The sequence below is a fragment of the Furipterus horrens genome, unplaced genomic scaffold (assembly GCF_987537825.1).
Source record: "Furipterus horrens unplaced genomic scaffold, mFurHor1.1.pri manual_scaffold_11, whole genome shotgun sequence".
Lineage (NCBI taxonomy): Eukaryota > Metazoa > Chordata > Mammalia > Chiroptera > Furipteridae > Furipterus > Furipterus horrens.
In genome coordinates, this window is record NW_028327181.1 from 53404943 (window position 1) to 53431206 (window position 26264).

A 26264-nucleotide genomic window follows, 5' to 3' on the forward strand; every position below is an offset into this window, starting at 1 on the left:
TAAACATAGTATGGTTATTGAAATCAGAAAATAATATTGATGCAATACTATTAATGAATCTACAGGCTTTATTTCAGTTTGGCCAATTGTCCCGCTGATGTCCTTTTTCTGGCCCAGGATCCAGTCCAGAATTGTTGTGTGACAACCCGTGACTGCCCTGCAGTCTTCCTTTGTGTTTCCCAGCCTTTACACTGTTCAGCATTTTATACACTGCCCCTCGGTTTCGGTTAGTCCGATGCTTTCTCCTGATTACAATGAAGTAAGACATTTTTGACAAAAATACCACAGAAATGAAATCAAGAGATAGATAATATTGCTAAGTCTCATTATGATACTGTTAACCTTTTTCACTTGGTTAAGGTAGCATTAGCCTGGTTTCTCCACTGTCAATTTATTACTTTTCCCTTTGTAACTAGTAAGTATCTTGGGGGAGCTACTTCAAGTCTAAGCAGATATCCCATTCATCATCATACCTTTGCCCACAATATCTAGTGTCCATTGATGATTCTTGCCTGCAAAATAATTACTATGATGTTTACCAAGTGATTTTCTAATTCCATCATTCCTTCTACATTTAATCATTAAAATTCTACTGTTAAGGGTTGCCTCTTCTCTTCCACTTATTTATTCAATTTTTATATCAGTATGGACTCATGGGTATTTATTCTATTCTACAGGCTATAATTCATAACTATTGGATTTGGTTATTGGGAGTCCTTTTAAATTGGTTCCTGTGATTTTTGACAAGCCTCAATCACTTTTGGAGTACCTCATTACTTTCTAGTACACAAGATGTTCTCGATTCAGCTTGTTCTTTAAAAAAAACTTTTAAAAAATTGATTTGAGAGATAGAGGAGGAGAGAGAGGGAAAGAGGGAGGGAGAGGGAGAGAGAGAGAGAGCGAGAGAGAGAGAGAGATCAATTTATTGTTCCACTTATTCATGCATCACTGGTTGCTTCTTGTATGTGCTCTGACTGGAGATAGAACTAACAACCTTGGCGTGCTGGGATGACACTCTGACCAGCTGACTTACCTGTCCAGGGCTCATGTTGTTCTTTCAATAATACATTTCAATCAGTTCTGTTCAATCAGCTATTTTTCCAATTGAGTGATGGTTCCTTTTAATTTGTTGGTTTTTTTTTTTTTTTAACCAAGATCTGGGAGTTAGGTGTCCTCATTGCTACTCAATGACATTGCTTCCAAGACCCGTCAAAAGATAGAGCTAGGAAAAACATATACATCAGTATCTATGTCTGTCAGTCTGTCTGTGTGTAGGCATCTAGAACCATAAGTACACACTGATACTTCCAATTCCAGTCTAACACCACTTTTCCTTACTTGCAATTTCTTTCACCAACAGTGAAAAGCCCGGTTCTCGTCATTTACAATGTATTTATTTATGTGTTCGGTCTTAGTATACACATAAAAGAGTTTAAGCGCTGCTAACCTCCAGCCCCGTGAGAAACAGGTTTACTAACTGGAGTACCATGTGTGTATAGTTCTTTCTGTCTTTAGCCTTACGGTATGTAGATGAAATGCAGTTTTCCTAATTTAGTTTAGTTTTTTCATCTCCACCCTCCTCAGCAGTGTTACGTCACTCATTTGTAAGGGGCTAGGCTCATCTGCTACTGTTGGCTTTTCATTTTGTGTTCCCATCGCATCCTGACTGACTTGAATTTCTTCTTTTCTGGGGACAGGGATATGTGAGACATGATCATGGCTCAGAAAGTCAGAGCCACACAAAAAAGCACACTCAGAGAACTGCCATTTGCCCCATCCCTTCTATCCTTGTTCCTGCTCCCCCCTTCTTTCCTCACCATTCCCACCCACCCCCTGTGGTAAGCAAACCTGATAATTTTTTAAAAGATTTTACGTGTTTAGTTTTAGAGAGAAGGGAAGGGAGGGAGAAAGAGAGGGAGAGAAACATCAATGTGAGAGAGAGATACATCAATCAGTTGCCTCTTGTGCCCCAACAAGGGACTGGGCTGCAGCCTAGGCATGTGCCCTGACCGGGAATCAACCTGGCAACGTTTTTCTTTGCGGGATGCTGCTCAACCAACTGAGCCATCTGCTCAGGGACAATCTTGATAATTTCTTGTCTCTCCTTCCTGCATTTCTTTTTGCACCAATGAGTAGATACATCTCTATATTTTCTTATCTCCTCTTCTTTCTCACATGAAAGGTGGCACGCTCTACTCTTTACTTACAGTCTTGTCTTTAAAAGCACAGTACACTTCTGTCCTGTAAAGTCTGATAGCAGTCAACCTCTCAAGAGAGAACTTCTTGGCTAATTTATAAAATTCCAGAAGTTGTGTCTTTTTAAAAGTCATTTTTTGGTAATTTATATTTTATTGGAAAAGCTATCATTCTGAGTAGAGGATGCAAATCTTTCTTCAGTTCAGAGAAAATTTCTTCTGGCATATATTTTACTTTTCCCCTCTCTTCTTGTGGAATTACTATTACACACATCTTACATCTCTATGCTCTAAAGTCACAGTTCATCCTTTCTCTCAGTTTTAATCCTCTACCTTTTCTTCTCTAAATTCTAGCTGAATTCTTAAGCTATTAATCCACATTTTTAGCTTTCTTCAATTCCTAATCTGCTATTTACCGTATCTACTGATCTTAAAATTTAGCAATCCAAAAATGTTTCCTAATCTTAGCTTGTCTTTTCAAAAATTAATTTAGTCAGGTGGGTGGAGGTGGAAGAGGGTATACGGGGGATAGACGGTGATGGAAAAAAATAAAAATAAAAATAAAAAATAAATCAGTCCACTACATGCATAAATGTGGTATTTTCCCAAGCATCATCGAAAACACATGGGAGAAATAGTTCCTAAAAACAATCCTCATAAATGGAAATTTAGTTTTAAAGGATACTAATTTCCTCCGATCATATGCCTTTTGAAATTCTGAATCTTTTTGTGTTTTCCTTTTTTTTTCTCTGTGTTTGGTCATATTTCCAAAGAGAGTCTATGTTTATCCAGTGATAACAGTTGAGAGGGTTCTGCGCATCATCACAGACACACAGTAATTAGTCATTTAAATAAATGGAGAAAGGCAATCTAAGCCGCGGGATCAGAGTGGGGAAGGGCATAAAGCTACACATGCGCAACACACTTTCTTTCCCATATGTTTAATGAACTGAGATAATATTTAAAAGAGGGGAAAATGCAACTTTTAAGTAAACGTCTCAATAACTTTTTCATAGGTACACCCCATGTAACCACCACCCAGATCAAAATAAAAAGCATACCTATCTCCCCAGAAAGTTCGCGCATGTCCCCTTTCCAGCTAAACTGCTCCCTCCCACGAGACAACCACCATGATGACACTTATCACTGTAGACTAGATTGCTCTGGAACTTAACATCCATGAAATCGTGCAGTATTCTTTTTTCTGTGTCTGGCTTCTTTTGCTCAGCATGATGTCTGTGAAATTCATCTACATTGATACATGTATCAGTAATTTATTCATTTTTATTGCTGAGTAGCATTCTATTATATAAATCCAGGGTGGGGCAAAAGAAGGTTTACAACTTTGATCAGGAAACTCAGTTGGTCAGAGCATAGTCCTGATACACCAGGGTTGCGGGTTCAATCCCTGGGGGTCAGGGCACATATAAGAATCAACCAATGTATGCATAAATAAATAAAACAACAAATTGATGTTTCTCTCTCTCAATATATAAAAACAACTTAAAGTAGGTTTACAGTTGTTTGTATGGAAAATAATATTAATTAATAAATAATATTACATGAATAAACTCTGTTTCATGTACTCACAACTGTAAACCCACTTTTTACCCCACCCTGTGTACCACAATTGTTTTTTTATCTGTTATACTAGTAACAGATATTTGGATTGTTTCTAGTGTTGGGTTATCATAAATAAAGCTGGTATAACCATTCACATGTATGTTTCTTTGTGGACATATAAATTCATTTATCTTGGATATATTTCTAAAAGTGGAATCGCTGGGCCAGAGGAAGATGTAATTCAATTTTATCAGATGCTGCCCATCAGTTTTCCAAAACAGTTAGGCCATTTTACCCTGCTGCAAGCCCTGTGTGCGCGTTCCAGGAGCTCCGCGGCCTTACCAACATTTGGTGTCCATTTAATTTTAGCTCTTCTAATTGCTGTAAAGTGACACTTTGTGGCTTTAACTTGCATTTCCCCAGTGACTAACGACCTTCCCACGCTGTTTATAAGTCTTCTTTTATAAAGTATCTGTTCAAGTCTTTTGCCCATTTTAAAATTAGAGTGTCTTTTTATTTTTGGGTTGTAAGAGTTCTTTACATGCTGTGGATATGTTACTTGTATAGCGAGGTTTCTAATATCGAAACTGGCAGATAGTGAAGATGTTCACTGAGATGGGGAAGGCAAGAGAAGATGTTTAGGGAAAGATGAGAAGTTCATTTTGGGACATGGAGTGATTAAGCTGCCTTTGGGCTATCTAGAGATAGATGTGCAGTCAGCACTTGGAATTCTAGATCCGGAGCTCAAGAAAGAAGCCTGGATTATACATTTGGAAGGGATCGGTATGATGGGAATGGATCAAAGTGTCTAGGGAGAAGAGAAGCAGCCTCAAATAAAACCTCATGCATTCCAGTGTTTAAGAAATTAAGAAGAAAATGAAGCCAGAAAAAGAAAACAGAAGTATTAGTCAGAGTCAGAGGAGGAGAAGTCACGGGTGCTTGCTTCTCAAGGAGGGGCAGCATCAGATACTACAGTGAGGTAAGAAAATGAGGCCACTGGATCTGGCATTTGGGGTTTCCTTCTTGATGTTTTCAGAGCATTGAAGAATAAATGGAAGATGAGGAAGTGGAGACAGGTAGACTCCTCTTTAAAAACAGAAGGCAGTGAAAGGAAGGAGATAACAAATAGACATGTTTTTTAAGTGAAGCAACAACAGAGCTGTCTGTACAAAGTGATACAAAATCAGGTCTTAACCAGCACCTTGAGTCTTAACCAGCTACTTCCGGGAAGTGGGAGTCAAAGGTGCTCCAGTGGCTGTAGTTCTAAGTTCTGGCCAATAGGTGTCAGGTGTTGATCAGCTCTCCTGGTTGGTGTTCTGCCTTGTGGGCCAGGGAGACACAGGTGGAGCTAAGTGAGGGGTGGGATAACATGAAAGCTCAACGTCTGGGTCACACCTGCTGGTGGAGAAGAGCATGCCCACCGCTGAGGGGACGCAGGATGGGCCTAAGAGGGCTTCGTGGATGCTCAGCTCCCTGGTAGTGCCCTCGAAGGGGCAACTCTGCTTCCGCTTTCCTCCATCTTCAGTTTTAGGAATACCAAGGACATGGAAGAAGTCATGGATGCCATAACCTCTAGCATTTTCTTTAGCTTTCAAAGTGATCTTGTCATCCAATATGTCAATCTGGGACAACTGTGTCACTCTTGCTACTCTATTCCTCATTCCCCGTTCCCTCTACTCTGGCCACCTCTGGGCCACCTCCTTCTCCCCTTCTCCTTTTCATGGTGAAAAAGTAGGGGTTGGGGAGACTAGAGCCCTTGCCCACCTTCACCAAATCATATAACCTTAGGCGTGTCCTCTCACAGTCTTTCACGGCTCTGTTTCCTTATTTGTAAAATGGTGGTGTGTGGGGGTTCAGTGGTGAATGAGGAGAAGTACTAGGTGGTCCTGGGCCCCTTACCGCCTCTTACTATAGGCTGGAACCGGTCCTCTGAGTTCACCCGAGGGTACTTTCTGTTGCTGTGACTTTAGGGAAGTAGCCTTTTCTTGGTATTTAGAGAGCCAGGAACAAGAAGAGTCATTGGTGTTCACATCTCTCAAAGCCTCAGGTAGGGCTGTGGCTTTTGACCAACAATAACGTACAACCTTGTGGCAGATTTTGAATGCCTCTAACAGATATTGTGACACAGTCTCATTCAATAGTGGAAGTGAAAATTTCAGCCTTGCCCTTTGTTAACTCTGAAATAAAGTGCTACTCTTTCATTGCAGGAGCTCGCACAGCAGCCAACCCTCTTATCCCCATTTTGTAAATGAGGAAACTGAGGCACAGGGAGCGCTTTGATTCCAGGATTCTGTGACCCAACTCATGCTTTAACAACATCTGCTCTCCCGCCTGTGGGGAGACAAGGGGAGGCAAAAAGAGGGCCTTGACTCTAGAGAGGACCCCTCTCCCCCACCAGGGGCTGCGAAATGGATGAAGTGACAGCCACCGGTGAAGGAAGGTGGGAAGGTCATACCAGAGGCTGCGGCAGCAGTGCTGGGAGTCCGGATTGGCTGGTACTTCCGGGAAGGTTGCTGCAGGAGGGTGAGGGCGAAGGCGTCTGTCTGCACAGAAGTTGTGCATTTTAAATGTTGAGAGCACCGAAAGAAAATAGAAGTAATAAAAGGAAGTGGGGCGCTGGGTCGCAGTGAGAGACGGAAGCAGCTCTTCGAAGCTTCCCCTTTCTCCTCTTTCCCCGAAGCCCCCACCCCAAGCCTTCCTCCTGCTCCGCCTACCTCTCCTGCTGGGGGCCAAAACCGCGCTTCCGCTCCCCTGGCGGAACCGCACCTTACTCCCGCGGAGTCGCCGGCGACTGCTGCTGGCATCCCCCCGACCGTGGCCGCCCACCCGTCAGGGCCGGTTCCTTCCGAGGGCAGCCGGGCTCAGAGCTGAGGGCTCCCTCCCCGAAGCTCTGCGGGCTGCGGCGGCTCTCCGAGGATACGCGGACTAGACTAATGCCGCGCATACACTGCCCCGCCACCAGGTGGCGCGAGAGGCCCGCTGGGCGGCCGGCCTCGCCCAGACCGCGCCCCAGAGCAAGCCCCGCCCTACGGCGTGACCCCGCCCCCAGCGGATCCCGGGCAGATGCGGGGACCTGCCACGCTGTTCCAGCCCGGGTGCGGTGGTCCCGACCGTACTCCGTATCTCAGGGAGTCGTCACTGGAGAGGGGCTTGGAGCCCGGCGGGGACTGCAGGTATGTAGCCGGGCGGCTGTGGCAGGGGAGCGATGAGGGCACGCGTGGGACTCCAGGCAGAGCCGGAGCGGGCGGGGGACGCTCGGGAAACCGTGGGCTCTGAGAGCAGCGGCTGCAGCGGGTAGGCTGGACAGATCCTGGCGTCCTACGGCTCCGTGGACAGGAGCCACTGCCGGGACACGGGGTCCGCACATCCGCGTTTCCTATAATCCCGGAGACAGAAGGGGCGTTCCGGGGATCTTCTGGCGTTGTCTGGGTGGCCACTGCTGCATCGCCTGCCTCTGTACAGTCCAAGTGTGGCCACAGCTTCCTGCCTCCTTCCCAGGCCGCTTATATGTAGTGGAGTCCAGGGGTCTCGCCTCTCCGCCTGGAACTCCCTTGCTGAGCATTGGCCTCAGGGGTTCTTTGCCATCAGGACCTGGGAGTCGTGGGAGTGCCTGTCGCAGCCCGCCCCTGATAGCGAGCCTGGGCCCCAGACAGCGGCTGCTCTTCTAGACAGTTGCACACTTGGCACTGTCAGAGTGGGTTTGTGTTTACACCCTGGCTGTACCTTGCGTGACTCTGCGTGTTCAATTGTTTGCGCCTGCGCGTGCGGGCTGGGCCATCCCAGTCCTGGGGTAAATAAGCAAGAAGTTCAGATCAGTAGTAGGAAGGAGAGTGCTCAGGGGGGAAAGGGAGGCGAGATGAAAGCAGCAGGATGTGGTATCTAGTGAGTTAACAAGCCCCTGTGCAGAGAGGAGGGGTGGGTTTAGGCAAAATGAGAACTAAAAGTAGGCCAGGTCTGCCCCAAAGCCCCTTCTGGACTGCCGTTCTCTTCCCGCCTCCCGCCATGGGCATTGATTCTTTCCATCCACGCTTTCCTTCTTCCTGGCCTTGGACCACCTGGAAAGGAACACGTTTCCAGAGCTTGTTAAAGCACACATTCTCCAGACCTCAGCCCTACAGCACAGCTCTCCAGGGGTGGGGTCTGGAATCTGTGTTATTCTAAAATTTGAATATGCTTCTTAAGTGATGATGCTGGAACCATTGCTTGGGGACTCCCTGAGATATGGAAAGGAGACCTGAGTTCCAGCCAGGCCCAGCTGTGTGGCCTTGAGAATCTTATTGCCCCCACTCCCAGCCTCTTTCTCTGTCTATAAAATGGGCTCTAGTAGCAACCTCACAGGGCTATGGGGGAGGAAGGCTCGGGGTCTCTGTGTACTGGGCCTCACTGGGGCATTAAGACATCCTTCCCCCTTATCTCTAGCTTGGGGGTGTGTATGTGTGATTAATATCTTCTCTCACCAAGCCGCAGTGGAAGCGGCCACCTCTGCCTCCCCTGCGTACTCGTTCTCCCTCTCTCCTTTTGTTTCTTTCGAAAATAATAGGTGGCTGTCAGAGACTGCTCTACATTCCCAGGTTAGTCCCTGGTCACAGGGCCTGCTGGCTGAGAAGTGGGAGAAGAGGACAGCCAGCAGCTTTTTTGGCCTGGGCAGCCTAGAGCTGGAGGCCCCAGCTTGCATTCGGTTGAGCACCCAAGCTGTGCAAACTTGGCCTTGGTTCAAGGTGGCTCACCCAAGGGGCTGAGCTGGTGGCTCTGTGGCACCCCTGTGAACCTGAGGACGTTTGGCTGAGCTGTGGTTGGGCGGAAAGCCTGGATCAGCTTCTTGAGAGAGGAAGCTCCTGGAGGGCAAGATGGAGTGATCACCAGGAGGTCCAAGGAGAGGTTTTATGTTCAATTTCCGAGCCTCTGGCGTAGGTGGAGGTAGGGTGCTGGGTGAAGGAAAGAGTATATCTTACTTCTGCCCAAGTGGAAGAACAGCTACTCTCACAGCAAACATATCGCACCTTTGGATTTCCATTGACTTGAAAATATACATGCTTTACATCTTAACAACTCTGAAATCAAGATGCCTCTTACCATCATAATAAAAAGCAATGTTTCTTTCTTAGTGGCACGCAAAATAATGATGCGTCTTTAGATTCTGCTAAACACGATGTATGTTTCACAGATTTTGAGAGACACTTTAGGTGTACACTGGTACACAAAGAATTGTCATTTCCACAAGTCAATTTGCATACATTAATTTTTCCAGTAGCTCTACCTTCTAAAAACCAAAATTTTCCAATATCCCTAGTTTCAAAGGAAATCTTTGTAAAATGTATTGCTTGCATTTATAAATGTAGCACATTGTGCCTGATTTAAGAAGTTCTTGAAAATATCACATGGTTCTACATGCCATTCTCTTTTGTACCTTGGGTCAGCTCAGGACACATTTTCTGCCTTTACCCCAGTATTTTATATTTTTTAATCTTTACAACCACACTCCAAAGTAGCCACAACTGCTGCCCCCATTTTATGCATGAGGAAACTGAGGGCCAAGGCCACATGGCTAGAAAGTCCTAGCGCTGGGCTGACTCTGGCTGGCATCTACTTCTGACCAGAGATGTTAAAGTTTGAGTGGCAGCCTGCATGTACTTTTGGCTGTGAAATGCATGCCCTGTAGGGCATGACTTTGGGGACATAAATGTGGCTGTCCACGGGTCTTTTCTCTCTGTTTCCAGGCTAGCAGCTGGGTTCTGGATAATTAGGGCATTCAATTCAGGGACTTCTGGATAAGTGATATTGCTGCAGCAAGGTGCACCCAGTAGAAGGGCGAGGGCAATGGATTGGAAGAAGTGTGGGTGACTTTGGTGGCATAAAGCAAACACTGGGTCCTTCTTGAGCCTACTGAATTACCCATTTGGGTACTGGGCTTTGGACTTTAGAGTCTGGCCTCAGTGGGGGACTCCTGCCAGCCTGCAGCCTCCCCCGCTCCCAGTCCAGCCCCTCTCCTGCTGCATGGTGATGTAAGACAACACACTGGGGCAAGTCGCTTTCCGCCTGCAAACCCTGCAGAGCTGTCACAGCCCTGATACTCCCAGCGCAACTAGCAGGGCCTTCTGCCACCGACCTGCTTCGTCCTCTGAGGCTCAGGCAAACCTTGGTGCCTTTTATTCCTTCTCCCTCCGTTGCCCTTCACTTTCTCTACCTGCCTGGTAGACCGTGAGTTCATCCTTGGATGCCCAGCTCAGACATCATCCTTCATCTTTAAGTCTCCCCCAGTCACTTCCTCACTCCATAGCACTGAATGCCCCCTCCTTCTGTCCTCGCCATGCCTATTACATCCTCCTACCAGCGCACTGACCGCCCTGGCCTACAGGGTCTGCCGGTGACTTGGTGGCTTGCTCACTAGAGCCACCTGATGCTCAGTGTGACCATTAAGCTGTCTCCATGAAACTCTCTAGGGTCTCATAGGCAAGAAGTCCATGCATATGAACAGTGGAAGCTGCCCAAACGCAGGACCAGGACGGCGTAGGGGCAGGAGGGTGGGGTCAGGAGGGAGTGGCGTGCTTTTCATTTTCGAGTCTGCTGGCTGCTGTTGTTGATCTAGGCAAATAAGCCTGCGTGGTTTCCTTGTTGGGGGCAGGGCTTGGGCCTGAGGGCTGAAGGTGGCTTCCAGGTCTCTGCCTCCCTGAGAGTTAGGGATTTTCATTTCTGCCTGAGTCCTTCTCTCCTAGCCTTGGATAGGACGGTGTATCCCTCTGGGACGTCAGTTTCCCCGTCTGTATGGCAGCATGGCACCAGCTGCTTTCTGTGACTCATCCCTAACCTCCAACATTTCACACGCTGGTTCAGCGTTCCAGCGTGGAGCACTTTCCATGTGTCAGGCATGTGACAGCCTCAGATCCTGAGCAAGACATACAACGCTCCTGCCCTGGTGGAAATTACAGTCCAGCAGATAAGACACTAGACACGTATATCATTGAATTACAGTCCTGAGAACTTTGGGTCCTGTGAGGTGATATAAAGGGAGCCCAATATAGTTTGGGAGTTAAGGAAAGGCTTCCCCGAGAAGTCATATTTGAGTGGAGACTTGAGGTATGAAATAAAGAAAATAGTAACACTAATAATAGTAATACCTAACACTGAGCAGACACGTGCTAAGTGTTCTTTGCGTGCGTCACCTGAGGTATTCCTTCAACACCTCTGGGGTTCTGTAGACTTCCTGTCCTGTGGGGATCAGAGGAGAGAGCCGCTGGCAAGTACAGTACCTCACCCAGTGTCTGGCGCGGGCCAGGGGCTCATCCCCTGCCTCTTCTCCCTCCATGACTCCCTGCAACCCCCAAGTCCAGCTTAACCGCATTGAGGCCGTACACGGTATTGCAGGGTGTACCCCTTTATCTCTTACGCTTGTCACCAGTGCTGCCACCGCCGGCTCTGAGCAGGAGTCCCCTGCACGTGTGCTCTGACGCAGGCTGTCAACAGCAAAGGGCACCCTGTGCACAGAAGGCCGACGCCTCGCTTGCTGGGCCTTCCTTTCGTCCCTCTCGGAGCTGCTCTTCGCTCAGCGTTGACAAGCCCTGATTGTCTGTATCATCTCTGAAAATCACCTGTTCAGCCCCCACATCCTTCTTCTTAATCCAAAGTTGCCGCCCCAGAACCACAAAGTCTCTGCAGACGTCTCTCTGGGTTTGGGGTCTGAGCATTTGCTCCTGAATGGCTGGGTGGCTTTGACTCCTGTCAGGCACATCTGCACACAGCCACTTCCACGCAGCCGGCATTTTCTGGGTTTGCTAGATCACATCTACACAAATAGCCCCTGAAGGTGCGTTTCAAACTCTCTAGATAACGGGCCTCTTTGAAAAACTGATAAAAGTGACAGATCATCCCCTTTCCCCAAAAAGCACACGCACATGCATCTCGGGGTTTTCTGAGACCTTGCAGTTCCCCAGTAACCCAGTTTGGTAACCCCTGCTCTAGAAAACAGGACTCTGTCTACCCCAAGTTCTTTGACTAACCCCCAGGGGCTGGCGGGGAGTGAGGAGCTGCGGGCTGCGGAGGAGGCCGCCGCTGACTGAGGGGTGAGATCCCCAGGCAGCTGCAGGGGCCGAGCTCCCTGACCACGCACTGCGCCACCACCTTCTGAATTTCTCATCAAGTCTTGAATTCAGCTCATTTCCAGGTTGATTAAAGAGCAGTACTTTCGCTGGTGGTGTCCTTACAAGAAGAACTCTGTCCCCGCCCACCCAGAGAACTAGATTTAAGGCTGGGAATCTGAGTCAGAGAAAATGTGTCTGTGGCTGTTCACACCTAGAGAGCTGGGCTAGAGGCAGAGAGGTGGCTGCTGTGTCCTTGCCACGTAATTCCCTGCCCCGCCCCCACCCCCCGCTTCCCAAGGTCTGGCATTGTCTCGGGGCTTCGTTCTCTGATGTGGCCACAGCTCTGGAGAGCTGCTGCCTTGAAGTCAGGTGCCGCGTGTGAAGCATGTTTGCTTCAATGCCTCATTTCTAAGGATTTTAAAAAGCAGGAATGGAAGTAAAGTTTGTCAAGTCCTTCTTCAAGCAACTACTAGGGAATTTTTGTATTCTTTCACCTTGAGATAGATTTCTGTGACACATTCTTTCAGCTTCCTTATAGTGAACCCTCCTTGCACGTCTGGAACAAACTCACTTTGACTAAGGTGTTTTATTCTTTTAACGCAGTTGGGTTTAATTGGCTGGGATTCTCTGTAGGACTTTTCCATCAGGACTCACACATGGGGTCGGCCTCCACATTCCTTTCCTGTCCTGCTGTTGTCAGGCTTCGATGCGCTGGCTTTGCAAAGTGGTTTGGGAGGCATTTCATTTTCTCCTGCCCCTGGGCCAGGTTACAGTGCAGGAGATTGACCCGTTCCTTGAAAGTTGGGAGAATGGCCCCAATCTTTAGGTCCCTTACTGCCAGATTCTTGGTTTTCTGCACCGGGAGCCTTCCTCTCATCTCCTTACTTCCTTGGATCTCCCAGGCACACGCCCTGCCCTCAGTGCTCCCAGCCCGCGCCTGGGGGGCCGTGTCTGACACTTGGTCCATTTCCACACTGAGCTGCTTAGAGCCATCTGAGTGCAGGTCAGCTGCAGCTGCTGCACTTAGTGGGGATGCTGATCAATGCTTCGTACCCAGAGAAAGGTGACCAAGACGCTGGTGCCATGGCCCCAAGTGATGAACGAAGTAGAGGTATTTTCCTCCAAGAAGACATGAGGAGAAGCTCTCTCTCTCTTCAGCTGTCAGAAGGGGAGCATCCTTTGACAAAGATGAAGACCTGCTCTGTGGAGATCTCTCTCCAGAAGAAAAGGGACTAATGAAGGGGAATTGTAAGGTAATAGATATCAGCTGGCTGCAAGGAAGGTCTTGGAAAATCCCGAACAGAGCAACAGTGGAATAGGTAGCTGTGGTAGTGAGTTCACTGGGGAGTGGGTGACGGAGGGGTAGTATTCAGGGAGAATACATATCAGGTGTAGAAATGATAGCTGTGAGAATGAAGACCAAGATTGCTCCATTCCTAAGACTCTGTAGTTCTCCAAATCATACTGGCTGTGCCTGACTGGTTGTATAAAAATTGGTTTTTCCGAGAACGAAATTTGAATTAAGTTCACTGACCTTGAATAAGCCAGTCTCAAAGCTGGGAAGTTCCCTCACAGCCCCCGCAGCCTTGCTTCACAGCCCCCTGCCCCAGAGCAGCAGTACTGCGGTGGTTAGGAAATCATACCTATCCACGGAGAAGACCTGGAGCCGTCGTTGAACACGGGGGCAGCATGGGCTGTTCTTAGGGTCTCTTGTTCTTGGCTACACCCGACACCCAGCAAAATAGACTAACTGAGCCCTGCTTCAGAATCGCCTTCCTCTGTGGCTGACAGAGATAAGTTCTCCAGGCCAACCTACCCGACCTGCAGGTTGAGCTGGGAATTAATGGCCTCTTGTTCGGGGGGCTTTTAAGCCAACGTTTCATAGGCCTTTACATTTTGCATTCGCTTCTACAGTGGCATCTTGGGGGTTTCATTTTGAGAAAACTCTACGCTCAGAGGGCTTTCCTTGGCCTGCTGTTGTGCTTAACAGAAAACAGAGGGCTATGGTGGGGCAATCAGACAACAGGATGGGACGAGATGTGACTTCTAGTCCCAGCTGTCCCTGCGTACCTCCTCACCCCCCTGAGCCGTTCCCTCCCGACATCCTGTGTGTTTTCAGTCTCCGCTGCAGGAGTGGGAGCTGCTCTGAGGGGCTGAGCAGAGAGGGGACCTGCTCCTTCTCTCCTGGAGCCCGCCTGATGGCAGGACTCCCAGAAACGACAAATCCTTCTTCCGACCAGAGTGGTGCCATGGCTTCCCCAACCCTGTGCTTCCAATGCTTCTCTATTGGGTGACTCCTCTGAGGTCCCTGGTGGCTTTGCAACGGCAAATACCAACAGCCTCCTTCCCACTTGCATCTCTCTGAAGCTTCTGTAGCATTTGGTCCCTAGCATTTTCACCCGGAGCCTTTCTTCCACCTCCTATTACCCCTCTGCAGACTGCTGTTCTTGCCATCCGCAGTGAGCTTGCCTCCCTCACCCAGACCCTTTCCTCCACGTCCACATCATTGTCCACACATGCCCAGAACCCAGGTCTTCATCCACAGAGCAGGCTTCCTCTCTAGACTTCCCCGTCTTGTTTCTAGTGAAATCAGACTCCCAGTCTTGAAAGCTTAGAGTCATCTCTGAGTCTTCCCTCCATCATCCTATTCTCCACTATTGCCATTATCCAGCCAGTTTTTTAAAAAATGTGTTGCAGTAGCATTGGTCAATAACATTATACAGGTTTCGGGGGTACAACTCTACAGTACATCATCTGTGTATTGTATTGTGTGCTCGTCACCCCAAGTCAAGTCTCCTTCCGTCAGTTTCGATGGCGCTTCCTTTCCCTGGGGCTCTTCTTCTCTCACTTCCCCATAGTTCTCTGTCACCTAATTCAGCTTTCGTCACCATCACCGTATGCCTGCTCATGGTGCCTTCTGGGCCACAGTCTCTTCCTTGCTTCACCAGGAGATTTTTCTTATGAAATTCCTTTGTCACATTTGGAAACCTTCGATGCTACCCCACTTCATAGGGAAAGTCCAAAGTCCTTTGTCTTCTGTTCAGGTTTCAAAGGTGAGTCCCGCTCGTTGAGTCTTCTCCATGAACTCTCTCCCTCTCCTCCAGCCAGACCGCCTGACGCATTCCCCCAAGACCTAACATGTGTTCTGGCCTCTCCCATCCCTCTCCTGATGAGGAAAACTTGCCTACCATCTTGTTCAGCACTGACTTCCCGGTGCCTGGTCGGGTAGCCCACGCATAGGAGACCTTCACCTCCACTTGGGATGGCTGCTGATCTGATGGCTGGGGTGCCCCCCATCTGCAGTCACTGTGGGGTTCAGTCATCCCTGCACCCTGCAGGCACCTCACTGGCCTTCTTTGGGCATCCAAAAGAACAACACCATGTGTCTCTGCCCTCCAGTATGGGCAAGGCAGGTGTCCCCCCTTGAGCCACTTAGGCCCTGGGAGTCCCTGGCAAACTACGGGACCTGAGCCAGCCACTCCTTGGAACTCTTCTCCCTACCCTGTCCAGGTCAGTCAGGTGTCAGATGAGTTGTTCTTGAAGTCTGACAGGGGGGAGACCTGGGGAACTGTCCCCAAACAAGCCACTCCCAGTCTGGTGACCTCTGCTTTACAGGAGCCTGGGGAAGTGTCTGTTTGCAACACTGTTTACAAGACAGAGGGGCTTCCTGCCCCGCCTGCCTGGCAGGCTGTGGGGCAATCAGGAGCTGTGTTTTCACTGGGTGTGGGGGAGAGAAATGCTTGGAGGACTTCTGGGGAGTCTTCAAACGTCCCACAGCATGCCTGGCCAAGCTCACCCTGGAGGAAGTCAAGAAAGATGCAGAACTCAGGTTTTAAATTGGGAGAAAATAGTGTTACTACTAATTATTATTAGTTTGCATATTACCCTTTACAGCTTTCAAACTTGTTCACTGATGTGGCCCTACTAGGCTAAGGTGGGATTGTTTAGAGCAGAAAGATGCTCTCTTCTGTTGCTCCCCAGCAGGGTGCACGGGTCAGGCTCGACAGCACAGTGCTCTTTCTTGGAAGACATATTGTGCTCTGGAGAGGGAAGAGGACTTTCTGAGGGACAGAAGGAGAGAGCAGTGGGAAGGGCTCTCCAGGAGTGAGAACCCCCATCCTGAGGCAGAGTTCACCCGAGACAGAGTGGTGCCCCTCCCCATGCCCACCTGAGAAATGCGCCGAGCAGGCTGACACTGGCCTCCTCACTTCCTCAGAGGGCCGTGGCGACCCTGGGGCACCCACCCACCGGCCTGGAACCACCGCCATGGCACCCACAAGAGCGCAGGCTTGTGTCCAGGGCCCCTTGCTATCTCTAGCCCCAGTGCAAGTCTCTGGAAAGGTCTGGAAAAGTACACCAGGCTCTCTTGGCCCTAGAGACAGGAATATTCCATATTTCCTTTCTGGTGAGTGTCATCCAAGAGGAGGTGACCCAACGATGGGGCTCACCCTTCCCACTTGACTTCTAATGACCTGAGGCTGTTCTCTGAACCCATTAGAGAAAGGATGTGCAACAAAAGCTACCCAGCTTCAGGGCAGAGGTGCAAAGGCCTCCTGTGGCATTGCACATTAGCCTGTGGGTCACGGCGCAATAATATTGGTTTGTGCAGGGACGTTTACTGTAAATGAAATAAGGGTAGGGCCCTTTAAAGAAACTGATCATAGAAATGTACTTGAAAGAGAGGTTGGCCTGAAGGGTGGGGTTGAGAAGGGTGATGAGAAGTGAGGTTGAGCAGGAATGCATTTCTGAACAAGTGAGGCTAAGGAGCTTAGGTCCAAGGCATATGAGCTGTTCAGGGGCCGGGAGAGAAGGCTGTTCTGGAAGATACCTAAGTCAGTTAGGAAAACAAGATGACAGGGACTTGTGGGAGTTGATAGAAGTAAGCCCTCAGTACAGGGCCATATTGGATGCAATGGAGAAAGAAAGAGGTGGCCTTCCTCTTGTTCCCCCACCCCTGGCCCCCCCAGCACAGCACTGTTATGGTCCAGCATTCTCCTCAGAGACAGATGTGCCTGAGAATGCCTCTCTCAATGCCACTGGGTTTCCATCATGGCTCCCGTGTAGGGCATTTCAAAGGGGTTGGTTGTGTTGGGGGCCGCAGTTCCATTCCACCTTGGATCCAGAGCTCAGTCCCCTGAGAGAGTCCTGTTTTCAAAGATGAGGGATTACTTCTCATTGGTCGCATTGTTTTTAAGACCTGCTCAATAGTGGAGGTGGAAACATCATTTTTTTTTTTTAATTTTTAAAATTTTTTTAGGGAAAATTTAGGTTTACAACAGAATTGAGGGGAAAGTACAGAGATTCCCCATAGATCCCCTGCCCCGTTATCAACATCAGTCATGAGGATGGGACATTTCTTACCAAGGATGAACCTACGCTGACACATCACAGTCACCCCAAGTCCATAGTTTACCTGAGGGTTCACTCTCGGTGTCGTCTATTCTATAAATGGTCATGATGTATATCCATCGTGATAATAGCAGAGTGTGTTTTTACTGCCCTAAAATTCCTCTGTGCTTTGCCTGTTCACCTCGCCCTCTCCCCCTACCTGACAAGCATTGATATTTTTACTGTCTCCATGGTTTTGCCTTGGGAACATTATTTTTCACTGAATGATTTTATCTTTTTTAAGGAGAGAAAGTTTTGTAATGCCCATACTTAATTTTTGTGGTATCTTTTAATTAACCAATAAGAGCTTATCTCTAATTCATTTACCGAAACAGTACTCTCTCAACTTGAATTGCTTCAGCACGAGCTGTCCAACCCAGTTTGTTCCGAAGAATGTCTGGCCTCTAAATGAGTTTATCTCTGCTGCTGCTGCCCCAGAGTTGGATACACAGGGGTGGGCACATCATGTAGAAATTATATGCTGTTTCTCTGGAGGATGACTTCAGCTTTTACGAGCTGTCCCCTTACAAGGGAATTTTGGGTATGCCATGCGGTCTCTACTTAAATTCAGATTATAAAATGTACTCCACAAATTTAGGGAAAATCCCCACCCCCCGCAGTGTATCTAAATGACACAGTAACAGACAAACAAAAACATCATTTTGCTTATTGGATTAACTCAGTGTTGACTGAAATATTACTTAGTATATTGGTTTGATGTTATATTGGAAAGACCCAAAATAGTAGGGGCTTAAATAAGATAGAGGTTAATTTCTCTCTCATGTAATCATGTGAGAATAAGTGATCCAGACTTTCCATGTCATCTTCGTAGGTTGGGAACCTATGTTCCTTCTCCCTTGTTGCTCCTCCTACCTCAACATATACCTTTCATCTCATGGCCCATGATGGCTGCTCTAGCAATTCCACCACGTCTGCCTTCCAGCTAGCAGGAGGGGGGAAAGGAAGAAGAAGGCATGCCTCTTCCATTTAAAAGTATCTGGAGATTGCAATTGTCAATGTTTACTCATAGTCCATTGGCCAGAATGTAGTCATATGACCACTTTTAGTTACAAGAGAATCTGGGAAATGTAATCTAAAATTCCACGAAGTTGTATTACTATAGAAGAAGGGAGAATGGACGTAGAAGGACAATTATGAGTCTCATTCACATCTGAACTCTACCACTGTGAGATCTTTGTGAATCTTCACTGTCATATAAATGGTCTTCACCCTTTTTGTCACACAGTAGGCGTGCATTCTAAGTCCTATTGAGAAACACTCATTTGAAAAATGGCATGCTATGCCAAAAGATGGGATCAACCCAAATGTCCATCTGTGGATGAATGAATAAACAAAATGTGGCATGTACATACAACGGAATAATATTATCTAACATTAAAAAGGAAGGAAATGCTGACACATGCTACAACATGGGAGAAACTTGAAGACGTTATACTAAATGAAATAAACCAGACACCAAAGGACAAACACTGTATGATCCTGTTTATATTAGGTACTCATAGAAAGTAGAATGATGGTCACAATGGGCTGGGAGGAGGCGGGATGGGGAGTGAGTGTTTACTAGGTATAGAGTGTGCGTTTGGGAAGATGAAAAAGTTTTGGAGGTGATGGTGGTGATGGTTGCACAACAGTGTGAATGTACTAAATGCCACGGGACTGTACACTAGGAATGGTTAAAACGATAAATTTTATGTTATTTATATTTTGCCACAGTTTTTTTAATGGTGTATTCTCATGATCCAAAAGCAGAGTTCCCTGGCATTTTGGGAGAGTTGCCCCTAGAGATAAAGATTCTCAATACCTTTTAGGTGAGGTTATTAAGTCAGCAGGCAACCCATCTGTGTTGCCGTTTCAGCTCACATCGTCCTACATTGTCATGAGACGAGAGTAGGATGTGCCAAATTCCGGATATGCTTTCTGTGGCATTTTCTTTTCTTACCTGTTCTGTTAATGAATCCGTTACAGCGCCTGGTGGCCCCTAGATCCTCGGCTGAGTGCTCATGAACTGCCTCTTAATTACATGCAGAGAACATCGCTGGGGGCCAGTGGGCTCAGAGACTGTAGTTTCCAAAATTCTGCCTTTTTTATGTTCTTCAAAATTGAGCCAGCCTTTTCTAGTGCCTGTCTCAGCCTTTCCCTGTCTGTCTCACTCGGTCTCTGGTACATCTTCCATTTGCTCTGGTTTTTCAAAGCTTATTGGGAGCAGTTCCCTTCCACAGACTTCATGTTTCTTTATGACTCTGAGATGTGTTTATCCTCATCTGCAGTCCTCAGTTCATTTCCAGCCAACCCCTGTTGGACTGCAGAGTCCTCTCTGTCGGACGCTTCTCCCCCAGCCTACGCCCCACCCCACAATGGCTGTAGTCTTCTAAATCTAAGGCTGTTTTTCTTCCACTTAGAAAGTGGAGGGACCAGTTGAAAATTTGGCAATGACTCCACATGGCCCGTGAGCAAACCCCTGAGCACTTAGCTTGGCATGTAAAGCCACCCCAGCTCATTGTGGCTTCATCTCCCAGCGTGCCTTTATTCTGCCCCGGGGCCGATGGCCTGGCCGCCCCCGAAGGAACCATGCTGGCTCACACCTCTTGCCTCTGTCCATTTTCCCGCCTCTATGCCTGAATCCCAGGGCAGCGTCTCCTTCCTGAAGAGTTACCTTGGGAGTTACCCTCTTGGAGAAGCTCTGCTAATTGACCTACCCCCCCCTCCGAGTTCCTATTGCACCTGTCCCACATGAACCTCCCCGGGGACAGCTTACCCATTGGGTAGCATCTGGTTTGAAGGTTATTTTGAATGGTGCTGCTGTGAATGTCCTGGCGCATGTCTGTTGAGCACATTCCTAGGAGCAGAACTGCTGTGTCGTAGGGCATGCCCGGCTTGCTACTGCTACATGGTTTTCCATTTCGGCAGTGGCTTTACCAGTTTAGACGTTCACCAGGAGCCCTGAGGTTTCAGGGTGCTTCACATCCTCACAAACAGGGGTTTCCATCTTTTTCATTTGAGCCATTCTGGTGGGTGTCTCATGGTATTGCATCATGATTTGACTTTGCATTTCTCTTTATGACTAATGACATTGAGCACCTTTTCATGTTTATTGGCCATTTGGATAGCCTCTTGTGTAAAGGGTCTATTCAGGTCTCTTGCCCATTTTTCTATAGGGCTGTCTGTCTTTTTTGTATTTGTTGCAGCTCTCAGAGGCCCATCTCTGGCCGTGAGCTCCTTGAGATTTCTGGCCTCCCCCTGCCCCTCAGTAAAGGCCTTTCAATAAAGACCCTGCATACATATCTGCTGTTGACTAAATAAACCATCTTTGATCCATGCTCTCCAGAAAGATAACCGTCCTCCTTGAGGAAAAAGATGGAGGACTAGCAGCAGTGCAGTCCTGCCCTCTCTGGGGCGTCTGTGACTTCTGCCCTGCCTGTCCTGAGCGGTTAGCCTAATCCCTCCAGGGTTTGGCTCTGAAACGAACTCTGTGGGCCCTGACCGATGTCTTCAGTGTTTGTCTCAAGGCTTCCTTTTGCGTCTGCTCACTCTCGCTCTTTTGTGTCCATTCTTATTTGGGAGCCTCACTCCCATCGTTTGTGTATGGTCCCCAACAGTCACGCCAGCACCTCTACATTCTCATGAGACTCTGTGACTGTGCCTTCAGAATCTAATTTTCAGAATTTTCTTTTCCTGTCAAACCATCCACTCTGATTCTGCATTTTAAAGTCTAAGGCATGTGTCTGACTATGTCGAACATTTTCTTTCATGCGTAGTCCAGACTTTGAGGTGATGTGGTCATCTTCTCCCTGCCTTCCCCTCACTCCTATTTTACAAATCTTTCATTATTCTTGGTCAGAATCAAAGACACAAGATGGGATATTTTTCCCATTGCTTCCTTAGCCTTCTAAGAGATGAGGTGATCAAGGGAGCACAGGTTTGTCAGACAGCTGGGTTTTAACCTAATGAAGCTTCCGGGTGCTGTCAGGGTGAAATGCTGCAGCCCTAGACCTTGCTGTGGGTCAGTCTTGTGATTCATATGAGGAAAGCAGCATTTCTATCTCCGTTAAGCTATGTGCATGCGATCCAATGTGCTTCTCTCTCCTTTTATCTTCTTTCAGACCTCTGTATCATTTACTTATTCATTCAATATTCATTTGTTCATCAAGCAAGTATGTGCCAGGCAGTCTTCTAAGCCCTTGCGGACTTTACAGTCGAATGGGGCTGGAGGAGAGACAGACAATAAGCACAATAAATAACAAGTAATGTGTTTTGTATATCAGTTGGTGATAAGAGGGGAAAATAAAGCAGGATGTGCCAGTGGTAGGATTTGTCAGAAGTCTTTGTTGAGAATATAATATAAAAACTGGACCGAGATGAGGGAGTGAGCCAAAACATCTGGGAGAAGAGCACTCCAGGCAGAGGGAACGGCAGGTGCAAATGTCCTGAGGCAAGAGTGTGCCCGGTGTGTTGCTGTGGTCACTTTAGTCCTCAAAATGTGGCACCTTCCATGCTGTCATCAGCAAAGCTTAATATCTGAAACGAGGAACAATGTATTAGTCATCTTGAGTTCTGCCACACCATCCAGCAAAGTAACTGTGGTCATAGTCACTTTGTAAGAAAACTTTTTATTCGAACCAATGAATTTAAGTTGGACAACCCCTAAGGGCCCTTTCGTCTCTGAAGTGCCATCATTAGCTCAGCTGCCTGATGGATGTCACCAGTCTCTGTATAGTTTTCTCTCTAGCTGTTCCATCTGTGCCCTTCCAAACATGTGGCTTCTGGGCATGTGGTCTGGTGTCTGTCAAGGTGTGCAGCCTGTGCCAGATATGTGTGTTCCAGATATTATTGCTGCGCAACAAACTACCCAAGACACATGGTAGAAGACTGCGATTATCTTAGTGTGTTCCTGGATTCTGTGAGCCAGACCCTGCGCAGAGCACAATGGGGATGGCTTGTCTGTGTTCAGCAGTGCCAGGGCCTCGGCCGGGAAGACTGGAACAGCTGGGGACTGGACCTGTGGTCAGAATGCCTGCAATGGCCTCTCCATGTGACTTGGGCTTCCACACCTCATGGCAGCCTGTAGATGGACAGTCAGTTCGCTTACAGGACAGCTCAGAGCTCCGAGTGCACGTTTTCTAGCAAATGAGACAGCAGCTGCATCATCTTAGTGACCCAGCCTGGAAAGCCACACAGTGTCACCTCCACTGTCATCTCTGGCTGAAGCAGTTACAAGCCCACCCAGATTTATGGGGAGGGAAACTAGAGTCTACCTCTTGATTGGGAAGCGGCAAGGCTGCCTTATAGAAGAGGCTGTGGGGTCGGAGATGTTGTGACCATCATTGGAAAAGACAGTCTCATAATAGACTGCATATTTCCCCAGGGAGAAATCCTCGGTTTGTGTTGCCGTGAGGTTGTAGTGACCTTTCAGGTGTCTGCTTTGCTCCCTGTCCAGAGTAGACTCCCCGAGTAAGATAGTGGCTGGGACTAGAAGCCTCCCTCCTCCCACTGCTTGTCCCCTGTATGGGCCGGATCCGCAGGCGGCGTGGGGAAGGTGGGCTTTTGGGTGCAGAGCAGGTGCCTCTGAGGCACAGCAGGTGATGTGTCACTGTTATTCTTTTGCTCAGGGCGATAATGGTGTCCTTAAGGTGAAGATGGACCTTGCTCCCAAGGGATGCAAGCTGAAGTGTTAGATTGAACCATATGAACTTGCTGATATCGGCTTGTGTTTGATATGGTTCACTCTAATACCTAGGAGTGAATTGCCATGATGTCTGCAACCTCAGATAGTTCAGCAAAATACACGTGTGTGGTGTTGGCTAAAGGGTCTGGCCTGCCCACTAGTGTAGCAGCCACCTGGGAATGAGGCTGTAGGCAGGTGAGGCTGGGCTCTCTGCCTCCCTTCCTTCCATCCAGCACTCCCGTCCACAGCCTGCCTGCGGGCCCCACGAGGGTCAGGGCTGGCGTGGTGGGGGTCCGGGCTGGCGTGGTGAGGCTCAGCGGGGTCAGCATGCCAGCATGCGCGCGGGGCTGTATTGGGCTGAACTGCCTGCCGGGAGCCTCAGTGGGTGGGACAGGGTGGTGATGATGTGGCAGGAGAAGGGGGCACGCTGCTGAGGAGGCTCTGGTTACAGACAGAGGAGGGAAGAGGGCCTGAGACAGCTGAGAGGGGCTCTGCAGGGGTGCAGCTGTGTGTACCTGGTGGGGGCAGGGGTGGGGGCGGCGAGCAGGCCTACGCAGAGAGCGGTTCCTGGGGAGTCTGATGGGGGAGCAGGTGGCCTGGGAAGAAAGGATGGGGGTCCTGGGCTGAGGACACTGACCTTTAGCCCCAGCTCTGAGGTCTGCCCATCACTCCAGGGGTGTTTGAAAAAGCCCAAGACCCTGTGAGACCCTCTTCAGCAGGAGGGAGAGAAGCTGAGATGGGCGGGGAGGGATGGTGGATGGGGCCCACTTCTGAGCGTGCCTTGTCCTCTTTGGGGGCCTGCTCCCAGTCTCTCAGGACACCTGGCCCTGCTGGGCCTCCCTGGAGCCCCCACACCCTCCCTGATGACTGGAAATTCTCAGAGAATTCAGACAGGCCTGGGCAAGCCCATCCATCCGTGTGATTCCTCTGAAAGGGTCCCCTGAGCTTGGGAGGACTCTCTTACTTTCCCGGGGTGCTGAGGGAACTGAGGCGCAGGCAGGCAGACAGCCAGATGCCCGGGAGCTCCCGGCCCGCGTCCCTGCGCCTCCTCAGCTGCAGACCTTTCAGGTGGCAGCCACATCCTGTGCCCGGTCCTGCCGCGCTCTCGAAGCACAAGCCAGATGTGCAAATTCTGCGGCTGTGCCCAGGCTTGAGCGCAGCGCAGCTTGCTTTTCTTGGAAATCACTGGTGATTTGTTAGAAAAACAGGAAACATTGGGGCTGCTGGTGTACACTTTGACTTTTTTGTTTTTGTTTTTGAACCTTTTTCATCTGTCTCAGCCGCAGGTTGTTATGAGGGTATTTCTGCTCAGCCCTGCCCGCCGAGCCTCCCCCTTGCCATTCCGCCCCCTCCTGTGCATGCTCTGCTCTCTGTCCCTCTCGTCTCCGCCAGCTTCGCCCACCCCGATTGCTGCTGTGGGGCTAAGGCGGGTCTAGGGGACCGTGGAAACAGGCGTCCTGTCTTGGCGACCTGTGTAACCTGGAGCACAGGCTTCTGTGGAGTCGGGCTTCCCCGTACGTGTCTCTCCCCCACACACCCTGGCGGACCTCCCGCCTTTATCACGGTGGTGAGACAGGAGGCAAAGGGGTCTCTGAACCAGCACCTGCTGCGGCTGGCAGACAGGGGTGGTGTGGCTGGAAGGGGAAGCCTTCGTCCCTCCATCCGTCCTGGGCCAGATTGGAGCAGGAGGGGCCTTCAGACACTGCGACTGAGGACTTTCCAAGGGCCCCCGGTTAAATAGATGCCTTGGTTAAAGAGGAGGAACGGGAAGGCGTACAGAGGTGTGGGTCCAAGCCCTGGCTGTGACCTCGAAATGCAGGAAGCAGGGGTGAAGGTGGGGTGGGGGCACCGTGGTCAGTGTGTGCACTGGGCCTTTGGTGAAGTGTCAGGAAGTGCTGCTGCTTCCTGATGTCATGTGGCAAGATTTTCCTGGGTCTCATCTTGTCAGGGGTGAGCTCTGAGCAGATTGGGGGATGCAGTCAGCCTTCTTGCGGTCCGTGCCCCACCCCAAATGCCACCACAGGGAGGCCCATTTCCCATTTTATGGAGGAAGAAACTGGGGTCCAGAGAGGCTGCATGGCCTAACCTGCTGTTCTCCACGCCCTAGGCCGGCCCTCATGAGGGGAGCAGGCTGGTGGATCTCTGCACAGGAGCTGCTGTGCCCCGGCCCCCTCGCCGGGCTGTGCCCTGGGTCTTCACTCAGTGCCTCGGTGCCACACCCTCAGCAGGGGCCTCCCCCTCTTGCAGGGAAACCACCTTAGGGGCTGCCCTTCTGAAGTCATATAAGAAGTCTAGTATGAGAGATGAGAAACTCCCCAAACCTCACAGAGGGTTGTCTGAAAAGGCACTAAACTGTCCAGAGAGAGATAGGATGTCTAAGACTAAGACAGATGGAGGCCAGCATGGGAAACTGAAACACTGTTTAGGGAGCTTCCCAGAAAAGCAGCGGATTTGAGGAATTCCAGGCCAGGCAGAGCTAGTGGGCAGGGAGGTGACCCCTCCTCACACCAGGACTGCTAAAGGGGGCAGACATCCAGAGGCACCATCAGGCCCCGGGGGGGGCGGGACCTCCCTTCTCCCTGGCCCACGTTCCCATTCCTCTGGAGACCAGAGACTCTAACCCAAGGGGCCATGGGCTTGGGTGGGCAACATGTGACATCTTTATTTGCACTCACCTCTAACTGAACCTTAGTGTTTCCTTCCATTATGAATGTAGGCAACAAATCTCCATCATATTACCAGCACCTGTGCCTTGGTCCAGATGTTTTCTCATCCAGATGTTTTCATATTACTTTGCAGTTGCGCCGGTACCTCAAATGTCATTTAAGCTTTTTACTACTTCAAAGTGATAATAGTGATTAGACCCACTGCTAGATTTTGTTATTTAGTGAGTCAATGAGAAGAACATATATTACCATTTCACAAATCTGATTATTTAAAAATTGATAATTGTATTTCACTGTAATTCATTTCCTTTGCAGTCCAGTGTATTTTATTTCATGCATTTGAAACATTATTCTGGAGCGGGGTCTGTAAATTTCCTCAGATTGCCAAGTGGATCTAGGGCATAAAAAGGTCAGGAATTCTGTCTACTGGGGCAATTAAGAGGGCATTGGTGCTAGACAGACTTGAGTTAGCATTGTTGCTGCAGATTCTACAGCCCTGGGAGCTGTAGCTTCCTTATGTGTAAATGGGGATCGTTCCATGTGCACGTGCCTGCCTGTTATGGTGCCTGGCAGGAAGTGGGAGCTTCACCATGGGTAGTAGCTGGTGGCAGTGGCAGCAGTTATTTAACCCCATGAGACTCAAGCAGAATTTTTTTTTTTTTACTGTCCCTCATGCAGCAGGGAAAACTGCATA

At 48.9% G+C, this 26264-nt stretch overlaps 1 protein-coding gene across 2 annotated transcripts in view; it reads left to right on the plus strand.

Moving 5' to 3' along the window:
* Positions 1-6694: 6694 nt before the first annotated feature.
* PIK3R5 (phosphoinositide-3-kinase regulatory subunit 5) overlaps positions 6695-26264 on the plus strand; it is a 67964-nt gene continuing 48394 nt past the window's right edge. Inside the window, exon 1 of one of the 2 annotated variants that reach the window (XM_090291416.1) lies at positions 6695-6931. The gene's annotated coding sequence lies outside the window, so the exon portion shown is untranslated. The remainder of the gene's footprint in view (positions 6932-26264) is intronic. The other variant, XM_090291418.1, reaches the window with a different exon arrangement.